This window comes from Lissotriton vulgaris, chromosome 12, assembly GCF_964263255.1.
Source record: "Lissotriton vulgaris chromosome 12, aLisVul1.2, whole genome shotgun sequence".
Lineage (NCBI taxonomy): Eukaryota > Metazoa > Chordata > Amphibia > Caudata > Salamandridae > Lissotriton > Lissotriton vulgaris.
Window position 1 is genome coordinate 214,441,820 of NC_141700.1, and position 21,237 is coordinate 214,463,056.

The following is a 21,237-nucleotide window of genomic DNA, read 5'->3' on the forward strand; positions in this document are numbered from 1 at the left end:
TATTAAAGCAATGTTTCATTCTAATCATATATTTACAGCGAATGCTAAATGAATGAACATACTTATATATATTATATATATATATATATATATTCAATGAAAAAACCATAGGTTATAGTCCATATATAGTTAGGAATTAGCATTTACAAAACCTTATTTTACTCGCATAAAACCATTGAAATTCCATATATAGTTAGATGCGCTAACTATATATCGCGCACCAGCAATCCACTGCTGATGATGTCACATATTACATCATTCATGACATGGTTAGTGACATCACTGATGACATCACTGATGACATCTCAAATGACATCACTGATGACATCACTGATTACAACATCCAGTGACTGTATGTTTCTGTAAAGTTAAAATATTTTTTACATATTGAAGAATGAGTGGATATATAAGTGTCTGGATGAAGGATTTACTAGGTGCATGACTGACTGATTGAGTGAGTGATTAAATGTGTCTCACTGAGTGCATGGGTTAGTGACTAAACTGTTTTAATTTGTGCATCATTATATCTGTTGTTCTAGAAACTGCTGCATATGTTGATCAGTAGCTATATGAGTAACTGTATGGGTTATTGATTGGTTGTCCAAGTATTTGTATGGGAAACTGAGTGTGTGTGTATGGGTGGCTGGGAGGTGTGTGACTCTGTACATAGATGTGTGAGTAGTTGATTCACTATATGTATAGATTCAAACGTGCATGTGGAAACAGCTGTATGGGCGGTTGACTGTGCATGAGTGTATTAGTGAGTGAATGGATATCTCAGTGCTACATGTCAAATTAAGTACATATGTAAAACACAGTACATGTGAGAGTTGACATCTATAAATAACTGTGCATAAGAGCCAGTGAATGTGTGGGTGGCTGTATGGATCATTGTGAACATGTATCAGAGATTGTATAAGAGAGTAAAGTAAATATGTGTTAGTATATGTTTGAATAAGTAAGGTGTGTATAACTGTATAGTTGAGAAAATGGAGATGTGATTGATTTTTGGCATAACTGACTAGGTGTGTGAGTAACTCCATGGATGAGTGACAGTCTGTGACTGTCTGTTTACACTGATTGTATCTAAGGTTATATTAGAGTCTGAAGAGGTTCATGGTATTATCACATGAATGATATCATCAGTGATGTGATCAGTCATGTCAAATGAGATGTTATCAGTGATGTCATCAGTGATGTCATTTGAGATGTCATCAGTGATGTCATCAGTGATGTCACTAACCATGTCATGAATGATGTAATATGTGACATCATCAGCAGTGGATTGCGGGTGCGCGATATATAGTTAGCGCATCTAACTATATATGGAATTTCAATGGTTTTATGCGAGTAAAATAAGGTTTTGTAAATGCTAATTCCTAACTATATATGGACTATAACCTATGGTTTTTTCATTGAATTTCAATGGTTTTTTGAAAGCTAATATTTCTATCTGTAAAATTACCTTGCTTAGTTTCCTAATTCTATTGATTACCAAAATAAACAACTTTCGCTTAATTTCAAAAGCATGATCAATAATTTTCTCGACATTTTTCTTCTTCTTATAAAATGCCGCTTTCTGTTTGCATTTCTTAATATTTTTTATTAAATTAACTATTATCCGATTACGGAACATTCATTGTCGAATGTCCCTAAACTGTTCTTTCCTTCTACTATCATGCACAGAGTTATCTCTTCCTCTACCAGTAACATTTTTCATGGGTCTTTCCTTTCCATTTAAATTACTCTTCTTTTTCTGAACTGAAACATTTTGGCGAGAAATACTTTTTTTACTACAAATATTTTTTTAAGAAAGACTTTGTGCTCTTACCCGGAGCTTTCTTGGTGTTTTGATAAGTATTTAGGGAAGAGGACTGCTGCAATAAAACATCACCGTGCTGTCTTTGACGTTTTCGAGCCTTTCTAATTCTATTTTTTGTAGGCATTTTCCAAACTATGAAAGAATCTGCAGTTGAATCTGTTGAAAAATATAATAAAAAATGTTAATAACCACTATTACCAAACAGTAAATGAATAACAATCATCAAAAACTTAATGCCCTTCTTATTATTTAACATAGCAAATCAAGGCATATGACTGTGTATGATGTTATTTTTCTTTTTTAAATGGAAAGCGTTCTTCATGGTGCAAATTTCTTGTAAATACGCTCCCACCTGCGAAAAGGAACTTTGCAATGCAAAGCTGCTTGGGTCCCCAGTGTCTGTCAACATTCTAAACAGACCGGAGCGGCCGCCATCTTATCTCTCGGTAGGATCGAGAGAGAAGAAGAGGTGAAAAACGAAGGGGAAATTTAATGAAATGGGGCAAAGTATACCCCAGTTGACCCCCTAGGAATGTTGTTGGAATTTTTTAAAGGGTCCCCTAGGGAAAATAAAAAAATATATATTTTTCACGATAGAACCGCTTCCCAAACACCGAACTGGGCCGCAAACTGCACGAGAATACGCCATTTTGTGCTTCGTTTTAATTAAAGTACTAGGAATAAGGAGGTGCGGGAGACGTATCCTAATCCCTTATATTTTCTGAGAGTGGCTGAGGAGTCTCATATATGTTGATACATGTGTTCCAGCTGCTGTGCGTGAGCTTTTTTTAAATTTTTGCTGCGTGACGTCTGTTAACCTTCGATTCGAAGGAAATCAGGAAGTGTTGACCACCAATTTCTCAGTGCGATAAAATATTTTGAGGCATATTATCAAGCCTGTGCGCTAAAATTATCGCCGATAAAGCGGCGACAATGGGCTTGATAATATGCTCTGTGGAATTCCAATCGAAGCCCATTTTAGATGTCTTCACATCTAGCATGTGCTTCGATTGGAAATCCATAGAGCATATTATCAAGCCCATTATCGCCGCTTTATCGGTCGTTTTCGGCCGATAAAGCGGCGATAATTGAAGCGCACAGGCTTGATAAAATACCACATTATTATAAATGAATCCTTATTGAGACACAATGTCTGCGCCAACTTGCCTTTTTTACAATGCCACAATTTTGTCGTGCACGGCAGCCATTTAACATGCCAGGCTGGTCTCAGCCTATCACCTAGCCCTGCGAATGTAGGGAAATATTATCAAACCTGTACACTAAAATTATCGTCGCATTATCGGCCGAAAACGGCTGATAAAGCGGCGATAATGGGCTTCATAATATGCTCTGTGGAAATCCAATCGAAGCCCATGTTGGATAACATGGCTAAAAACTACTCAGCACCATTGTTTGGACATTATTAACATGGCTATGTAACTCCCATAATCAAAATTTAAATTTGCCAAGCACATTTGTGTTACTGCATGCCAGAATGCTACACCGAATATGCAATTACAATTTCGCAAAGTAACAAAATCTATTTCTATATCACTACAGACAAAGCCACAATTTAAAAACACAGCTTTCTTCATCATTTTCTCCTTAGCGATAAAAAGCGGTAGCATTATCCTGCAAATGCTCTTAGCCATGTTATCCACCTCCCATTGGATAACATGGCTAAGAACTGCTCGCAAATGCGAAAAAAAACGGCCGCAATGCATGAATAACGCTGAAAAGTCAACGATATTCATGCATTATTCAGCAAATGCTCTTAGCCATGTTATCCACCACCCATTGGATAACATGACTAAGAACTGCTCAGAGCCCCATGAGGAACGCTTTCCATTTAAAAGAGAAAAAATATCATCATAGAAAAGAATCGTTTTTAAACACAGCATATAAATCAATTGTATACATGCATTCAAGAGGAAATGACTGAAAATGTCCTTGAGACACACGAAAGCGTTTTCTGGAATGCCCTAGCACCATTTTTCCGACATTATTAACATGGCTATGTAACTCCCATAATCAAAATCTAAATTTGCCAAGCGCAGGTGAGAGCGTATTTACAAGACACTTGCCCCATGAGGAATGCTTTCCATTTAAAAATGAAAAAATAACATCAAAGACACTCAAATGCCTTATAAATATGACCCAAAACAACCTATGAAGCTCTAACAGTACATATCCAAAATTTAATTGATTTCAAAATGGTTTTTAAAAACAACATATCTGTTTCAGCTTACATAAAAGACCATGGAATGCGCTTCATATACAACAATACCTTGAGTTACTACATGCCAGAATCCTACACCGAATATGCAAATACAATTTCTCAAAGTAACAAAATCTATTTCTATATCACTATAGACAAAGCCACAGTTTTAAAACACAGCTTTCTTCATCATTTTCTCCTTAAATCATTCTATTCTATATCTAAAATAAATAAATCTTTTCTCACCTTAGCAAATACTTTTTGGATTTTAAAAACAGTCTCAGAAATACACCAAATTGTCTTCAGCAGAAGAAAAAGGATGCACTCCAGAGGCTGCAGCTATTGAAAGCACAGAAATACAGATATTCATTTCACATATCTCTCATATTAGCCAATCATAACTCTTCCCTCACTTTTTTCAAATCAAAACCCTTCCCCCCCTCTGCCCTCTCTGCCTTTTTTCCATAGCAACGACCTCCTGGAAGACCTCTCATGTTTGCAAATTCACACAACAATGTTTCAATTGAACTCTGAACTCTCAGTGCACCTGCGTATCCAGTGCAATCTTTCATTAAAAGTTTCTTCCTTGACCATTGAAATTACATGTTTCAAGAACACATCCATGCACCCTAACTTTCTGTTTTCAGAAATGGAAATGCGCCAATCACTGCTAATGAATCATTAGCATTGGAAATCCACAGTTTTTTTTCTTTACAAACTCCTACTGTTTCAACTGCCCTTTCATTACCACACTTCATCTGACTGCAGCACAACCTTCTCCCACCATGTTTAACGTCTGGATTGTTGGACATAGTTACATCCACTGGGCTCAAAGGTATGTTGACAACAGAAATTTACACAACCTCAATTTACAAGATGTGGAAATTAAATGGTTGGGCCAAAGAGGATTAAAATGTCACCAATTGATACCATTGGTGAAAACCTTTATGCATTTGCCAAAACCTGACCTGTTAATAGTGCATTGTGGAGGTAATGATTTGGGCACTTTAACAGGAGTAGGTCTGGAAATGCTTTTAAAGGACACCTTTGAGCAATTAATGGCACTTTTTCCTCAAACTGCCTTGGTATATTCCAATATATGCCAAAGACAGAAATGGAGGTGGTCCAATCAATTTGGTCCACAAATTGAGAAAGCGAGGAAGCATGTAAACAAATCTGTTTCAGCTTTCATGAGAGACCATGGAATGGGCTCCCTGTACAATAATAACTTGCGTTACTACATGCAAGATATCTACAGAGGAGATGGAGTTCACTTCTCAGATGAGGGCAACAGAATTTTCATTCTGAATTTAAGACTGTGCATTGGTACCTACTTATAAGTACCTAAATGAAACATAAACCCAAAAGCTCTTCTCAGAGCTACCCTTTATCTGATCACGCACAATTAATACTTTTCTCTAACTTATTTCTGTAATTTTCAACAAACTACGCTCAAAGAGCGCTACCCGGTACGCGAACTGGAAGCTAACCGCCCAAAATTATTTTAAAAATGTTTTTTCTCCGCACATATGGTCCTCCTCAGCCACCCTCAGAAAACCTGGGGGGTCAAAATACTTGTACCGTGTCCCCTTCTACCCTTTCTGAACATTATTTAACCTCCATTTTATATGTTAATTCGACCGAAACACAAAATGGTGGACTCCCGTTACGCTTCTAGTTCGCGGACTAAACTGCTTCCCGGGAAGCGGCCCAAAGAAAAGGTGGGAAAGTAATTCAAAGAAAAAGGACTGGAGACACTCTCACCAAATATAGATTAACTCATACTACATAACAATCCCTTTCATTTTCACAAATTTGATTGAAATTCCATTTAGCCATTAAGCCTGTAGACCTCTCTAAATACCTTGAGGTAAATTACTTCACAAAACACATCTGAAGTGTTGGAATTGACAACCAATGAAAACTTTACTTTCATTTACAATTTTTATTACCTGACATTTCATTGGTTATATACCTGAATATATATAAAGGAAGAGAAGGAAACACAGCCATTTTCACTGCTACTTCCTGAACTACATTTCAAGAGCCTTTTCACCTCCCTGTAAAGTTATTTGATAATTTGTAAGTGGCACTTTAAATTAATTTGTAAAAATGTTTATTGATAATTATTTACTGACCCCCTGCTATAGTTATAGATACAGATAGCCTCCTCTGTTACATTTATTGATTGACTTACACTTCTCTGCTATAATTTTGAATTTACTTACTTTAACTTCACTGTTAAAAAAACAGAACGACATGTCTGAACTTAAACCCAACAGTGCCCTAAGTCTTCTAATATAATTTTTTTTTAATGCAATTTACAGCAAAAAAATGGAAGGGGAGCAAGAAGAAACTAATGTTTCCTTCGAGATTACATCCGAAGACATTGTAACTGAAGAAAATGTGGATGAAGATTTTATGGATCAATCTTTTGACGAACAATTTATTCAAACCTTACAAGAGACAGAAACATCCATGTTCGACGAGATACCAGATGATATAATGCTGGAAGTTTTAATGAACTATGAAAATAATAAATAATTTTTTTTAAAATCAAAATAAATAAATAAATAAAAAAACGAACAAAAACAACAAATAATTAACATACAGTATTAGAAAAGTCTATCATTCTTTTATCCTTATAGTACGCTGCCCAGAGCGCTACCCGGTTCGCGTACTAGGAGCTCACCACGCATAAATATATTTTTTTTTTTTTTTTTTTTTTTGCCCTGCAGAAACCTTTTACAACCTCCACATAAAACCTAGGGGGTCAGGGAGGATCTACTATGCCCCCTTATCGAAATTTCCCCCTTTGTTTTGGCCTCCTCTTATCTCTCGATCCTACCGAAAGACAAGATGGCGGCCGCACCGGACTGTTTAGAATGTTGACAGACACCGGAGAGCCAATCAGCTTCGCTTCGCATAGTTCCGATAAGCGAAAAGTACGCGAACCGGATCGCTGCCCGGACCGCTGTTACAGATATATATCTTGATTTAAACGTTAATTTCTCAAAATCCACTGAAGCACATATATTGAGACCTAGCAAAGGCACATCGGGCTAACAGTCCCTACAATTTTGCAAAGTTTCGTGGAAATCCATTCAGCCGTTCGAGCTAAAAGTGAGTCCAACCGCCCTATGGAAAACTCAATGTTAAAAACGCGTTTTGGGACCCCCCTTCTTTCTCAGCCCCCCCTTGACGAAACCCCCCCAAATTTCCAGGAGCTGCTCAGAAACAAAATGTGCCATTTTCCTGAAAATTTCAGCCGATTCCGTCCACAAACGCCAAAGTTATTAGACATAGAATTTTCAGAAATCCCATAGGGAAAAAATCCTAACTATATATACCTACTGGCTATCGCCAGTAGGTAATATATATATATATATATATATATATATATATATATATATATATATATATATATATATATATATATATATATATATATATATATATATATATATATATATATATAGCCATGCTGAAATGGCTCGTAAATACAGAAGAAAAAAGCTGAAACCATTTCATGTCAAGTTTCATACAACAATTGTTATTGACAAGGTGATATATTGTCTCTGAAAGTGTTTCAAAGAATTCTGTTCTTTATGAATAGTTATACTGTAAGCACATTACTGTGCCATAAAAAAATGAAAAATTCTAATTTGGGAATAAAAAATTAATCATAGGATAAAGTTCCAAGTTTAGTCTTTGTTTTAAAAAATAAAGGCCAAATTCAGAGTCTTTCTGGTACACTGTGTGCTGAATCAAAAGTCAGTGTATGGGAATGGAGAAAACATGAAATCTTCTAATCCTGTAGACAAAAAGGTGTTTACTGTTGTAGATGAATGTTGAATTACCTCGTTAAGAAGAGTAATCGCTCATAGATACATAGATGAGAAGCATCGCCCTCAGCATTGGTTGCATCAGCAATGTTTGTATCGGATGTTACCTGCTTGCCTGTTGTTGCCTCGCGGACCTCAGCAGTAGCAATTTGCGTCTGTGAGATCTCAATGAATGCCGTCATCAGGATTGGTAGCGGCTGGGTATAACACAGAGCATTGTCCGTTACCAGGTCCAGCAGAATATCGACATCCTTAGGCATGGCTGATGGGAGTGTTAGACAGACGTCTAGCACACCTTCTTCACAGCAAAGCAGGGAGCATAAAACAGGTAAGATGCAATCTTGCCAGATTGGTCTGAAGGAAAGAAACCATGTGGTATTTAAATCTGGTAGACGAGGCAAGCCTAAAATTCGGACGATGCGCTCACAACACTTCATCTACAGAAGAGCTCTCTCTACGGTGCTTGGAGTAACGCTGGTGATTTTGCTTGCCATATCAGAGCAAAAACAGGATCCCTGCAACGAGTGCTAAAAGTAGTGACAGTCCGCCAAACATAGAGTGCATGAAGTTGGGAATTATTCCGAGGACTGCTTGAAAAGGTGCTAAGAGTCTGGTTTTCCAAGAACTCGTTGTAACGTGGATGGATGGATGTAGGTGGCCATGCCTGTATTGAAAGGGTGCTAACAGTCCTGAACACACGTTCTTAAATACATGTACAATACCACTCGTATCAGACATGTTTAAGATACTTTCCAATATTTCTGAGAAATGTATAGGGCAGTTTGTATTCAAAAGGGCTTGTATCTCAGCTGAAGTCCTGCGACTTGTAGATCATAGGTTTCTTTGGCCTAGGTCAGAGGCACTGTTTGTTGTAAAGGAATGGCTTTCATTCTGCTTAGAGTATCAATTTGTATAGAAGAGATGTTCAGTGAAGGCCATAAAGGTGACTTCCTGGCTGTCTCGATTTGCATACAGCAAGTGACCCTGGATGTAACCATTACTAGATATGGAATACCTGGCAACATGCCACAGCATCTGTGATCATTCAATATAATGTAACTTCCACTCGAAAGTTGGCCAAAAGTAGGATCAATCACTGCAGCTTGTGAACCTTGCAGGTGGCAGGATAAGTTTGTAATAGAACCATTACAGGCCCCATGTAAATTAACACCCTGGCATAGGGGAGACTCTCTTAGTGCATTTTCACAGTTTGTACCCCTAAGAAACACTTCACGCCCCCCACTCCAACATCTGTGTGTGTAAGGTAAATCCCAGGATGTCTTAATGTATCCTTTAACCAACATTTCATATTTTCCTGCTGATATATGTTTTAGGCAATACTGAAAATGGAAAGTTGTAACAGGCAGAGTAATTTTACCATGTATGATCCACTCAGTAGCTGGCTTTTCTGCCACAGTGAATGATAATTTCTCCAGTTTTTCAATGCTCAGAACCATATAGTCTGCTCCCCTTTGTGCCAGTTTGATCTGTTTATCAGGGAGATTGCATTATGAAAACAGTGACTTACTGTTGATTAAACGCCAAGGCACATAGCCTGCATGCAGGTTTTGTACCATCCAGCCTAATAGCATGATAGAACGTAGCTGAGACTGACCATGTTGCAACATGACCAAGTGTTGTTCATAATGTCTATGGCAGAGGATACAATGCTGTCCAATTAGAGTATCCTGGACAACAGAATCGTTAAGCCATTGTCTACTACAGCGTCGGATTTTTCTAAATGAATACAATCAATGTCTCGTATTCTTTCGCCAGTTTCTGCTTGGGTAACCTTCCATATTTCATTATAAGCAGCGTAGATACCGGCATATATGAAACGTTTTTGACGCGTTTTTTTTTTACCTAGCAAGAATTCCCCTAGGTCTGCGCCTTCTTGAAGTAAAGTTAAAGTGTTGTTTCACATCCTCTATTGTAGCTTTCTGTAGCCAATCAAGTCAAAGTTTCCCTACACTGTTTGTTGTTACTACCCCCGGATGCTGTCTTTGAACATAGCGCAGGTCTGGCCTATTGATAGTAAACCCTGTGTTTTGTTAAGGAATGGATCTTGACAGTTGTTTGTCTCAGTGGGCCAGAGCAACCATTTGTTCCATTCTGGATCTGATCTGTTGTGATGCAAAATAGTTTGTACGCCGACCTTTCCCTGTGTAGTGCTATTACTTGCAGGTGCAGGTATGGACGGAGTGTTCATGTCTTTGATCTTGGCTTTCCCAAGGTAAGACCTTTGTTAAACACTGTCATTCAAAAACAAAATTTGCTCAGGGATGCTACAGGCTCTAAACAAACCTTCTACTCCCTGCACTTGCCAATCTTTTGTACCCCAGACAGATTTTGTCTCAATGTTGTCATTCCAATAGTTAAAACTCTGTCTAGACAGTTGGGCAATAAAGCCTACAGAATAAACCTGTTTTGTATTGGTCAACATATTTTTCGTTCCTGTCTTGTTCACATTTTTTTTAAAAAACATTTCTGGATTTGACAAGTTCAACCCTAAAAAATATGGAAATTTCTTTGTAAACGTTTTTGAGCTACCCTTTGGAGGAGTAGGATAATGTTCCCATTGAGTATACATAAATACATTTCTAGGTGCTGCAGTCTATGCAAGACGTGATGGCCATAATGGTTATAACAATACATTTGTTCATAGTCTGATGAACCCTCTAAATATTCATGATTTGTGAATACTGCAGACATTTCTAGATCAAACATCATGTTATTAATAGTCTTGAAGTCCCAATCATCAGAAAAGGTGCTAGAGGTAATAAAGTCACTTAATGAAATTTTAAATAAGTGTGAAATCTTCATAAATTCAGACGGCCCAAAAATGTCATATTCGGTTTTGTCCCAAACTATACCATCTGGTATAGGAACGGCTGTGATGTTCACTGCTGGCAAGTCTCTTGCTTCACAATGGGATGATTTGTGTGGCTGAAGAAGTAAGTTCACTCTTTTACTTGCTGTGTCCATTTGAATATGTCTTCCATTTATCAGCATACCCAGAGTTGTTACCAGAGCTAACCAAAGTAGAAAGAAGAATACTCGCAAAACAATCCATAGTTCAATCCATGGTGAAACCAGATAAGTCTTTTTCAGGAGATGAAAAAAATCTGTTGCTTGTTCTTTGAAAGTTCTTTGTGCTGGCCTCATTTCGGGTTTGCTGGGATCCTCAGAAAACATATCAAAGATAATGTAATAGTCAGAGGCAGTTTTGTCCATGGTTGGAATTGCATCAGAATTAGTTGAAATCGCTGGAACTTCCTTGTAGACAGGTGTATCAGGATGAACTGTTATTTGGGTCTCAAGAGGAACGAGTTCCATAGCTTTGTAGCTTAGTCCCTCATTTCTCACTGTAGAATCTTCAAAGGTGATGAGTCTCTCAGTTTAAACCTCTTGGATTGTAGCTAGAGGAGTGCGTCTGCTACATTGTCGGAGTCCACTTGGCCTACTGCTTAGTATCAGACACATAGGGGCCCATTAGGATGGCGGGCGGATTGCCTCCGCCAGGGTAGCGGTGGCCACCGCCACCCTGGTGGAGGCAATCCGCCCGCCATCCTTCCCTGCATTACCCCCCGCCATGTTACGATGGCGGAGGGGACCGCAGCGGTGACAAACACCGCCCGCATGTTTTCCGCCCGGTCGCCTTGCGGCCGGGGCGGAAAATGAGTAACATGGTGGCGGTGTCTGTTAGACACCGCCCGCCATATTACAATGGTCTGGTCCCAATGCCTTTCGGTGGCGGCAATACCGCCATGGAAAGGCATGCGGAGTGAAGTACAGGTGGGGGGTGCACATGGGGGGGTACCTATGGTACCCCCCTTCATTTGCATATACAAAGCGGCAGGCACCGCGTGGTGCCTGCCGCTTTGTATATGCAAATGCTGACAAGCATTTCTAGCATTGTGGCGGGCGGTGCTGAGCGCTCCGCTCGCCACAATGCTAGAAATGCAGGATGTGCCCGCCACAGTGGCGGGCACATCCTAATGCCACCCCCGGGACCCCCGCCCTTATGGCGGGCGGTCCCATTCCCCGCTAGGATGACGGGCGGACAAAGTCCGACCGTCATCCTAATAGGCCCCTTAGTGTGGTTTGATCAGGTCGATGGACACATATTTTTTCTCCATTTTGCCAGCAAGGGGCTGCAAAAGTACTCTTCTTGATCCGTGGATTGCTAGGACAGGTACTTGTTGTCTCTACAAAGGATGTATGTCAGTACAACGCGGTTGTTTTCAACGCGGTCTTTACAACGCAGATTTTACAACGCAAGTCGTTACAATGACTTGCGTTGGAGGGTGCGGATTTCGGAATCTTATAATTTTATATTCCAACACCAGTCCCCGTAACAGTAGGGAAGGTGTTGGAATATAAATTTACAAGATTCCTTATCCCTCAGTGCCATCCAGCGCAAGTCGTAGTAACGACTTGCGTTGTAAAAGACGCATCGTAACAGCACAGCGGAGTAACATCCGCTTTGTAAAGGATGTTACCCCTGTACAAAGGCCCAAGTTCCTTCTTGTCCGCGATCTTTTTCTCAGACTAGATCACCAAGCTTTGGGACCCAGACAGGCCTTGCTTGGGCGGCTGGTTTTTCCCCAGTGGTGGTTGGCTTCAGGAACACGTTGCTTTGTTTCGATCTTAGTTCATTTAAGTCCTGTAAAATAGCCAAACGGTCTTTGATGTAAAATTTCTTATTTTCCACCACTGTTCCTTCCATGTCGAGGTCCAATACCAACATTCTAGTCCCAAATAGGACCTCATATGGAGTGACACCCTCTAGAGAACTTCTTGGCAAATTGTTTAATAAGCGTTGGACCCCATAAAGTTGTCTGACCCACCCATCACCCGAACCTAATACCCTAGCTGTTATAGACTGCTTTATGTCCCGGTTTTTTCTTTCCACAAAGATTTTCCCTCAGGATGTAATGGAGAAGAATATCGCGATGCTACGCCCAAACTGGCAATGGATTCTTTGTAAGCTCGAGAGCTAAATGCAGGACCCTGGTCAGAGTGTAGTGTGCCAATTGCGTATGTGCCGATAAATACTTGCAAATCTTTTACAACAGTTCAAGCGCCCGCCGAGCGCTGAGGCAACATCCAAAGGAACCTTGAACAAGAATCCACTGCGACCATGATATATTTATAGTTACCATCCCTTTGTAAAGGCCTGCAGTGGTTCAGGTAAACACACGCTCATGGTTTATCTGAGATTAACAGGGGCATCTGTGCAGGACGTTTCACAGTGGAGACTTTCATCTTCTGGCATATTTCACAGTCCAAAACAGAGTTTCCGGTCAGTTTCCTAATGCCTGGCCACCAGTATCTCTATTTTAATGACAATACTGTGGCGGAAACACCTGCATGAGCAGAGGCGATCCCTTCATGTGCTGCTAGGATTAGTCCTAATCAATGTTCCATGGTTGGTATTACCCTATCCACCACTCCAGGGATTCGAGCTAACAAACATTGTTCACATCAATTATATAAGAGTATTTGAGTTGAAACTTTGTAGGTAACTCTGCACCGCTGCCTTTGCCTGAAGCATTGACAGCTCGTATTATTTAACTGTCTATTTTCTTTTTTTTTGAATGAGTGAATGCAGCTACGGTAGCCGTTTGCACAGCCACCTTTGCGGCTTCTTCAGCCAATGAATTCCCTGCAACGTGAACGCCATCACGTTGATGACTCAGCATGTGTATCACTCGAGTGTTTTGTAGTCCGTTTCACAATTGAACTACTTGTTCCCAAAGCATTTTATGCTTGATTGTGCCACCTTTTGCATCTTTGAAACCATTTTGAAGTCAATTCTGTAAATATTAATTGTAAGATTGAACACAGTAAAAAGAATTGCACACTATGAGTGTGGGTAATTCGTGATTCGTATTTTCAAGTGCCATTTTAAATGCTTATAGTTCAGCTCGCTGAGCTGTACAATCTCCTAGAGATTGCGGTTTTGTGACCATTGGTCTGAATTTTCCATCACGCATATGACTTTTAACGATCATGCATGCTGCACTATAAGCTTGCTTACTCCCAGTAGTGGGTTGTGCAGATCCGTCAGTATAAATTATAAATTTGTACCGGTCAAGAGGGAGAACCTCAGTAGGCAGTGGACATTTGTGTTCATATTGCAGGAATGCTTGTGTTTTCAAATAAGGATCAAAAACATATTCAACATCAGTTGCAGCAAGTGAATTAACCCATTGTATCCATCTCGGATGTAAAGCTACAAGCCTTAGAGATAGCTACAAAAGCTAGCATTCGGAATGCTAGCTTTTGTAGCTATCTCTAAGGCTGGTACAGGGGTTACGACCATAATGTGTTTCCTCTATGCTACAGCTCTTTCTCATGCTACAGCGGTTTGAACTGCAAATAGAATTTTTTCTGTTGATGTAAATTTAATTTCTGCTTGTGTATACAAATGTGATTTGTATGCAATTGATACTTTTTCACCTTCGTTAAAAGTTAAGTAGGTGAATCCGCATTGACCCGGAATGATTTGAATCACTAAGTTGCATAAGTTTACCCGTGTTTGTAAGTGTTTTGTTGCTAACATGTCAGCTTGAAGTGAAAGCAGGATATCTGTGTTTTCCTGTGTCCAATGTGTCATTTTAAAATCGGGTTTGATTAATTTGTATAGAGGTTTAACCCTTTCTGCGTAGTTTAGAATGTATGTTCTTCCAAAATTCAGGAAACCTAGAATCAACTGTAAGTTTTTCATCATTTTTAGAGGTTGGAGCAGCGCACACTTCTCTAAAAAGTTGGCTGCCAGACATTTGCCTTCACTTGATAGTTCATATCCTAGGAAAAGGATGTTGAGATGGGCAATTCTTGATTTTTTTAAATTGAATTTATAACCCTCAGAGGCTAGGCCCAGTATAATGGTGTTCACCCTGTTCAAGTGCCTGTTCAGGTCATCGTCTGTCTGCGAGAAATTATTTACTACAGTATGATAGCCAACACCCTAAGGCTCTCTGAGTCAACTTGCCTTTTGGGCAGTTTCTCCACTTGCGGAGAAACTGCTCCACTACTACGTCTTTCCAGAATCATGCTAAGGAATTGACCAAACAACTGTTAGAGAGACACTATCCACACTCGTTGATTAAGCGCTTGCTGAAGCAAGCAAAAAATAATAACCGGGAAGCTCTCCTTGAGCCCCCAGTACCAAAAACCCCTATGGATTGGCTGACATTTGTGAGCACGTTTAGCACGAGAACCAACAACATCCAGAAGATAGTTTGCTGGCACTGGCCTATCTTGAATCACAACAATGATAAGATTGCTTCACCCCTTTTTGCATGTAAGAGGTCCAGCAGCATACGTGATTTGCTGGTACACACACGCCCTAAGGATGTACCAAAAAGAGCGGTAGGGACCTTGTGGAACTTGCCACCTGTGGTGGGACACCATCCATTTGGAAGCTGCTCGGTTTGTCCCCAGACCAGACACTCCCCGACAGTGGACATAGGTACTGATCGCCCTTGGGAACAAGTTCATTTTACAAACTGCAATAGTGAGAATTTTATTTACCTCCTAACCTGTCCGTGTTCGACTAGATACGTCGGAATGATGACACGCAAAGTGCGTATTCGTATGCTTGAACACAAGAATTCATTTCGATGTAGGAAGACACTGACGAGTCTCACCAAACACTTTGCAGACAACCATCATGGAGAAGAAGAATTCCAGTGGACTGTACTGGAAAAATCTCTGATACCATCACACATCAGTAATGTCTCAAGATACCTGTTCGTTAAAGAGCAGAAATGGATATTCAAGCTCCGTACTAACACATTGGGTCTTAATGATGATATACCCTGGTCTAACCATAAGTCTGGGGTCTACCTTTATCTATGTGTTACTCAGAGGGTAATTTCTTACACAGAGATGAGGTTGATACCCCATGAGAGACATTTTATAGATTGGAGATACATTATCTTACCAACACTGGGATATTAGGGGACACTGTATTAACTCCAGTAGGTCCCTAACATTTAAGTGTGAGTCTTAAGATGCTTATGACTACTATTGTTACAGTGAGACTATCCCGAGACTTTAGACAGATTTTGCCACTTATGAAATTATGTTAGACACCAGTAGGCTAATACCACTATTTTACAGCAAGATAGAAGGAGACATTACGGTTAGATTACCATCACTATTGATAAGGAGGTCCCTACAAGTTCTGTGCCAGGAAAGATGCATGACATCATCCACTAATATCAATATTACGGTGTGAATATTTTTGTCAAACTGGTGATGTATCTTGATAAATATTTTAGTTAGGTACGAAGCTGTGACATCAATACAGGGTCTTTACGCTAGAACTGCCTATTTGAAGAATGTTTGTCTGTGCACTGGGTTATTGCCCATCATACAAACGTGACCATGTATTTTGTCTATAAGTTTTAAGGCTCACTAGTGTTATATTCAGGGGGCTCATTCCTTGCTTATCGGGTCCTCTAGAGGTCTGAAGACAGAGTGTGAGGTACAGCATACACTGTTCGTGAAAGAAAGTTTTTTCAAGTTTTTTCAGTAACGGAACTACAAACGTCAGCGTGATGACGTCATTTTGTAGTTTATCAGTACCTATTTTATATTGATTGTCCACAGTTTTTTTTTGTTATTCCCGGTGGTGTCGCCAAATGTAAGATCACATCCTTAAGGTTGCAGATATTTAGGATCTGTATAAAGGGCCTTTAGAGTGTCTCGGGTTAGTTACCACTATAGTTCGCGTGTTGGAACTACAAACGTCAAAGTGGTGACTTCATATTGTAGTCCAACACTTTCGCGTTTCTCGCTGCAGATTTTATCGAATAAGGCAGGAGTCCTGAGTGGAACCATTGGATTTATTTGTTGAAAAAGGTGCTTTTATTCAACCTTTGCCCCGATTACCCACAACCTAGATCTGCAGGTATTTACAGTGGGCACTTAATACAACCAGGCTGTGTTCTAGAGGGGGTGTGGTGGACAAAATAGTCCCTTAAGCTCTCCTGTTTAAAGATGTCATGGGCGCCATCCTTTGCCTTCCCCAAGACTCAGGTCAGTCTTGAGGCAACGACGGTCAGGGTATGAGAGCCAGATGTTTAGCAGCACTACATATCGATCTCTTGGTTACTTGGATTGTAAGCTTTCTGGTGGACTAGAAGAGCAGACCTAGATATTAGGCTTATATCTATCATTTATACAATGTGTTCATTACACTAGTTTTTAAACAAGGCAGACAGGTGATTGGTTTGTTTGGTGAATGAGATTTATATCAATTTTGGAAGATGTACACAGAGCTCTCATTTTATAAGGGCTCCTGTCTTTTCAGTGCACTATTATAGAATAGGTGTTTACTTTATTTAGTAGCTTGTGTGATGTTTATTTTATTTATTTATTTTATTCATTTCGATTTATATAGCGCGTTATAACCCAGGGGTCTCTAAGCGCTTTATCAGGGTCCAAACATCGAGTACTGTGGAGGATAACTGTTCATAAAAAGGTTACAGATTACCCCATGCTTGCTGGAAAAGCACTGTTTTTAGTTTCTTTCGGAAGGCCAACAAATTAGTCTCCTTCCGTAATTCGATTGGCAGCTTGTTCCAGGCTGTAGGGAGCAGATATGAAAAGGCACGTCCACCTACTGTGGCCAGTCTGCACCGTGGTTGAACAAGAAGAGAGGCGTCAGCAGAGCGAAGTGTCCGTGCAGGACTATATGGGATGAGGCGAGATTTCATGTACATTGGAGCCTTTCCATACAGGGCTTTGTGAACAATGCACAATCCTTTAAACATCACCCTTTGCTTAACCGGCAACCAGTGCAGTTCTTGCATAAGGGGAGATGCATCAATCAATCAATCAATCAATCAAAGACATTTATAGAGCGCACTGCTTACCCGTAGGGTCTCAAGGCGCTGGGGGGAGGGGGGTGCCGTTACTGCTCGAACAGCCAGGTCTTCAGCTTCTTCCTGAAGGAGAGGTGGTCTTGGGTCAGGCGCAGGTCGGTCGGGAGGGAGTTCCAGGTCTTGGCGGCCAGGTAGGAGAAGGACATTCCTCCTGTTGTCGCTCTTCGGATGCGGGGGACGGCGGCGAGGGCGTGGTTGGCTGATCGGAGGTGGCGTTTGGGAGCGTAGAAGTTGATTCGGTTGTTGAGGTAGCTCGGGCCTTGGTCGTGTAGGGCTTTGTGTGCGTGGGTGAGGAGGCGGAAAGTGATTCTTTTGTTGACGGGGAGCCAATGCAGGTCTCTCAGATGTCCGGAGATGTGGCTGGTTCGTGGGATGTCGAGGATGAGTCTGGCTGAGGCGTTCTGGATCCGCTGGAGTCTCTTCTGGAGCTTGGCGGTGGTACCGGCGTAGAGGGCGTTGCCGTAGTCCAGTCGACTGGTGACGAGGGCCTGGGTGATGGTCTTCCTGGTCTCGGTGGGGATCCACCAGAAGATCTTCCGTAGCATGCGTAGGATGTTGAAGCACGCCGAGGAGACGGCGTTGACTTGCCTGGTCATGGAGAGGGAGGAGTCCAGGATGAAGCCCAGGTTGCGTGCGTGGTCTGTCGGTTTGGGTGCGGTGCCCAGGGTGGGAGGCCACCAGGAGTCGTCCCAGTCGGAGGGCGAAGAGCCCAGGATGAGGACCTCCGTCTTGTCTGAGTTCAGTTTCAGGCGGCTGGTCGTCATCCACTCGGCTACATCTTTCATCCCTTCGTGCAGATTGGCTCTGGCGGCGGCGGGGTCGTTGGTCAGGGAGAGGATCAGCTGGGTGTCGTCGGCGTAGGAGATTATGTTGAGGTTGTGTTGGCGTGCGATGGCCGCGAGGGGGCTCATGTAGACGTTGAAGAGGGTGGGGCTCAGCGAGGATCCTTGAGGGACGCCGCAGATTACTTTGGTGGCCTCTGACTTGTACGGTGGTAGGCGGACTCTCTGTGTTCTTCCGTCGAGGAAGGAGATGATCCATTCCAGTGCCTTCTCCTGGATTCCGACGTTGCTGAGGCGCTGTACTAGGGTGCGGTGGCAGACAGTGTCGAATGCCGCGGAGAGGTCTAGGAGGATGAGGGCCGCTGTGTCTCCGTTGTCCATCAGGGCTCGGATGTCGTCAGTGGCAGCGATGAGGGCAGTCTCGGTGCTGTGGTTGGCTCGGAAGCCGGACTGTGAGGGGTCGAGGGATCCATTCGTCTCAAGGAAGGCGGCCAGCTGCTTGTTGACGGTCTTCTCGATGACTTTGGCTGGAAACGGGAGGAGCGAGATGGGGCGGTAATTCTTGAGTTCGTTGGGGTCCGCTGTGGGTTTCTTGAGTAGAGCGCTGAGTTCGGCGTGCTTCCAGCTCTCAGGGAAGGTGGCGGTGTTGAAGGAGGTGTTGATAATGTCCCGCAGGTGGGGTGCGATGACAGCGTCGGCCTTGTTGAAGACGTGGTGAGGGCAAGGGTCGGTCGGAGATCCGGAGTGGACGGAGTTCATCATGCGGACGGTGTCTTCGGTGCTGATCGGAGTCCAGGCGCGGAGGGTGGTGGTGGGGGGCGGTGGTTCGGTCGTGGTGTGCGTTGGTTGGGTGCTGAAGCTGTTGTGTATGTCCGCGATCTTGTCGTGGAAGTATGAGGCAAGGGAGTTGCAGAGGTCTTGCGATGGGGTGATGTCGTTGTTTCCTGCGCTGGGGTTGGAGAGCTCTTTCACGATGTTGAAGAGTTCCTTGCAGTTGTGTGCGTTGTTGTCCAGCCGGTCCTTGAATGTAGTTTTCTTGGTGGCGCGGATCAGCTGGTGGTGCTTCCGGGTGGCGAGCTTGAAGGTGGTCATGTTGTCCGGTGTTGGTTCCCTTCTCCAGACTTTCTCGAGGGCTCGGCAGTTCTTCTTGGAGCTCTTGAGTTCGTCGGTGAACCATGGGGCTTTCTTGCTGCCGGGTCTGCTGGGCGGGGTCGTCCGCGCAGTTGCTGATCCACTTCGTGAGGTTGTCGGCGGCCTGGCTGGGGTTCTCTGAGCTGGCAGGTGGGTGCTGGCTCAGGGAGGTGGCGAGCTGGTTGGCTGTGATCCTGTTCCAGCTTCTGAGGGCAACCTGTTGCTGGTGGTGGTGGGTCGTTGTTCTTTTGAAGGTGAAGTGGACATAGCTGTGGTCCGTCCATTGAAGTTCTGTGGCGTGGCTGAAGGCGATGTCTGTGCTGGATGAGAAGACGGCGTCGAGTGTGTGTCCGGCGAGGTGGGTGGGGGTGGACACCAGCTGCTTGAGTCCAAGATTGGCGAGGTTGTCGAGCAGGGTGCTGGTGTTGCGGTCGTTGTTGTTCTCCAGGTGGAAGTTGAGGTCCCCCAGGAGGATGTAGTCGGCGGAGGCGAGGGCATGCGGGCTGACGAAGTCGGCGATGTCTTTGCTGAATTGAGTGCGTGGTCCCGGAGGTCGGTAGATCAGGGTGCCTCTGAGGGTGGTCTTCGGGTCGGTGTGGATCTGGAAATGCAGGTGTTCGGCGGTGGTGAGGGTGTTGTCGGTGCTGGTCGTGATACGGATGGTGTTTCTGTGAATGATGGCGATGCCTCCTCCCATCTGGTTGGCGGTGCGGTCCCTCCGGGTGATCTTGTATCCCTCTGGGATGGCGATGGCGATGTCGGGCGCTGAAGAGGCGTTCATCCAGGTCTCCGTGAGGAAGGCAACGTCCGGGGCTGTGGTGTCGAGGAGGTTCCAGAGTTCGATAGCGTGTCTGTGGACGGAGCGGGTGTTGAGCAGGATGCACTTGAGGTGGATGCTGCTGCTGGTGTTCGACTTGGCGGGTGCTGGTGCGAGGCGGGTCCGGATGCAGGTGAACTTGCAGGCATGGCAGCTGAAGGGTCCGTGGGTGCGTCGTGGGGTGGCTTGGTAGCATCCTGGGAGTCGACCGGTGTTGAGTGCGCTGAGGGTGGCGGCGGTGTACGTCAGGTGGGTGGGCAGGGGTCGTCGAGGGCCAGGGGTCCTAGCACTGGGCGCGGTCCAGGCGCGGACGGGCGTAGACGGGCTTACCTTTGGCGCGCCTTCGGCGCACAATCGGCGCGCCCGCTGCGCGTGACCGCTGCGCGTTCGCACGGTTGCCATATATGGCCAAGTGCGCGGGGGGGCGGAGCAGCTGGGAGGCGGGAGCAGGGAGGGTACAGAAGGCAAAAGGGGCGGGGTTAGCGGCGGTGGCGGGAAGCGGGGAGGGAGGACGAAGGGCAGCAAAACGGGCAATACAGGAAGGAAAGACAAAAACTAAGTAACGGGCAATACAGAAAGACAAAAACAATTTAAGCAGCAAAAAACAACAGGGGCAGGACAGGCGAGCACGGACCACGCCGCTCGAAGGCAGGGGGCGTGGTCACGCGGCGGCAGCGAGGCAGTCAGGCAGGGGGGGCACACGCAGCAGCTGGTGGCCGT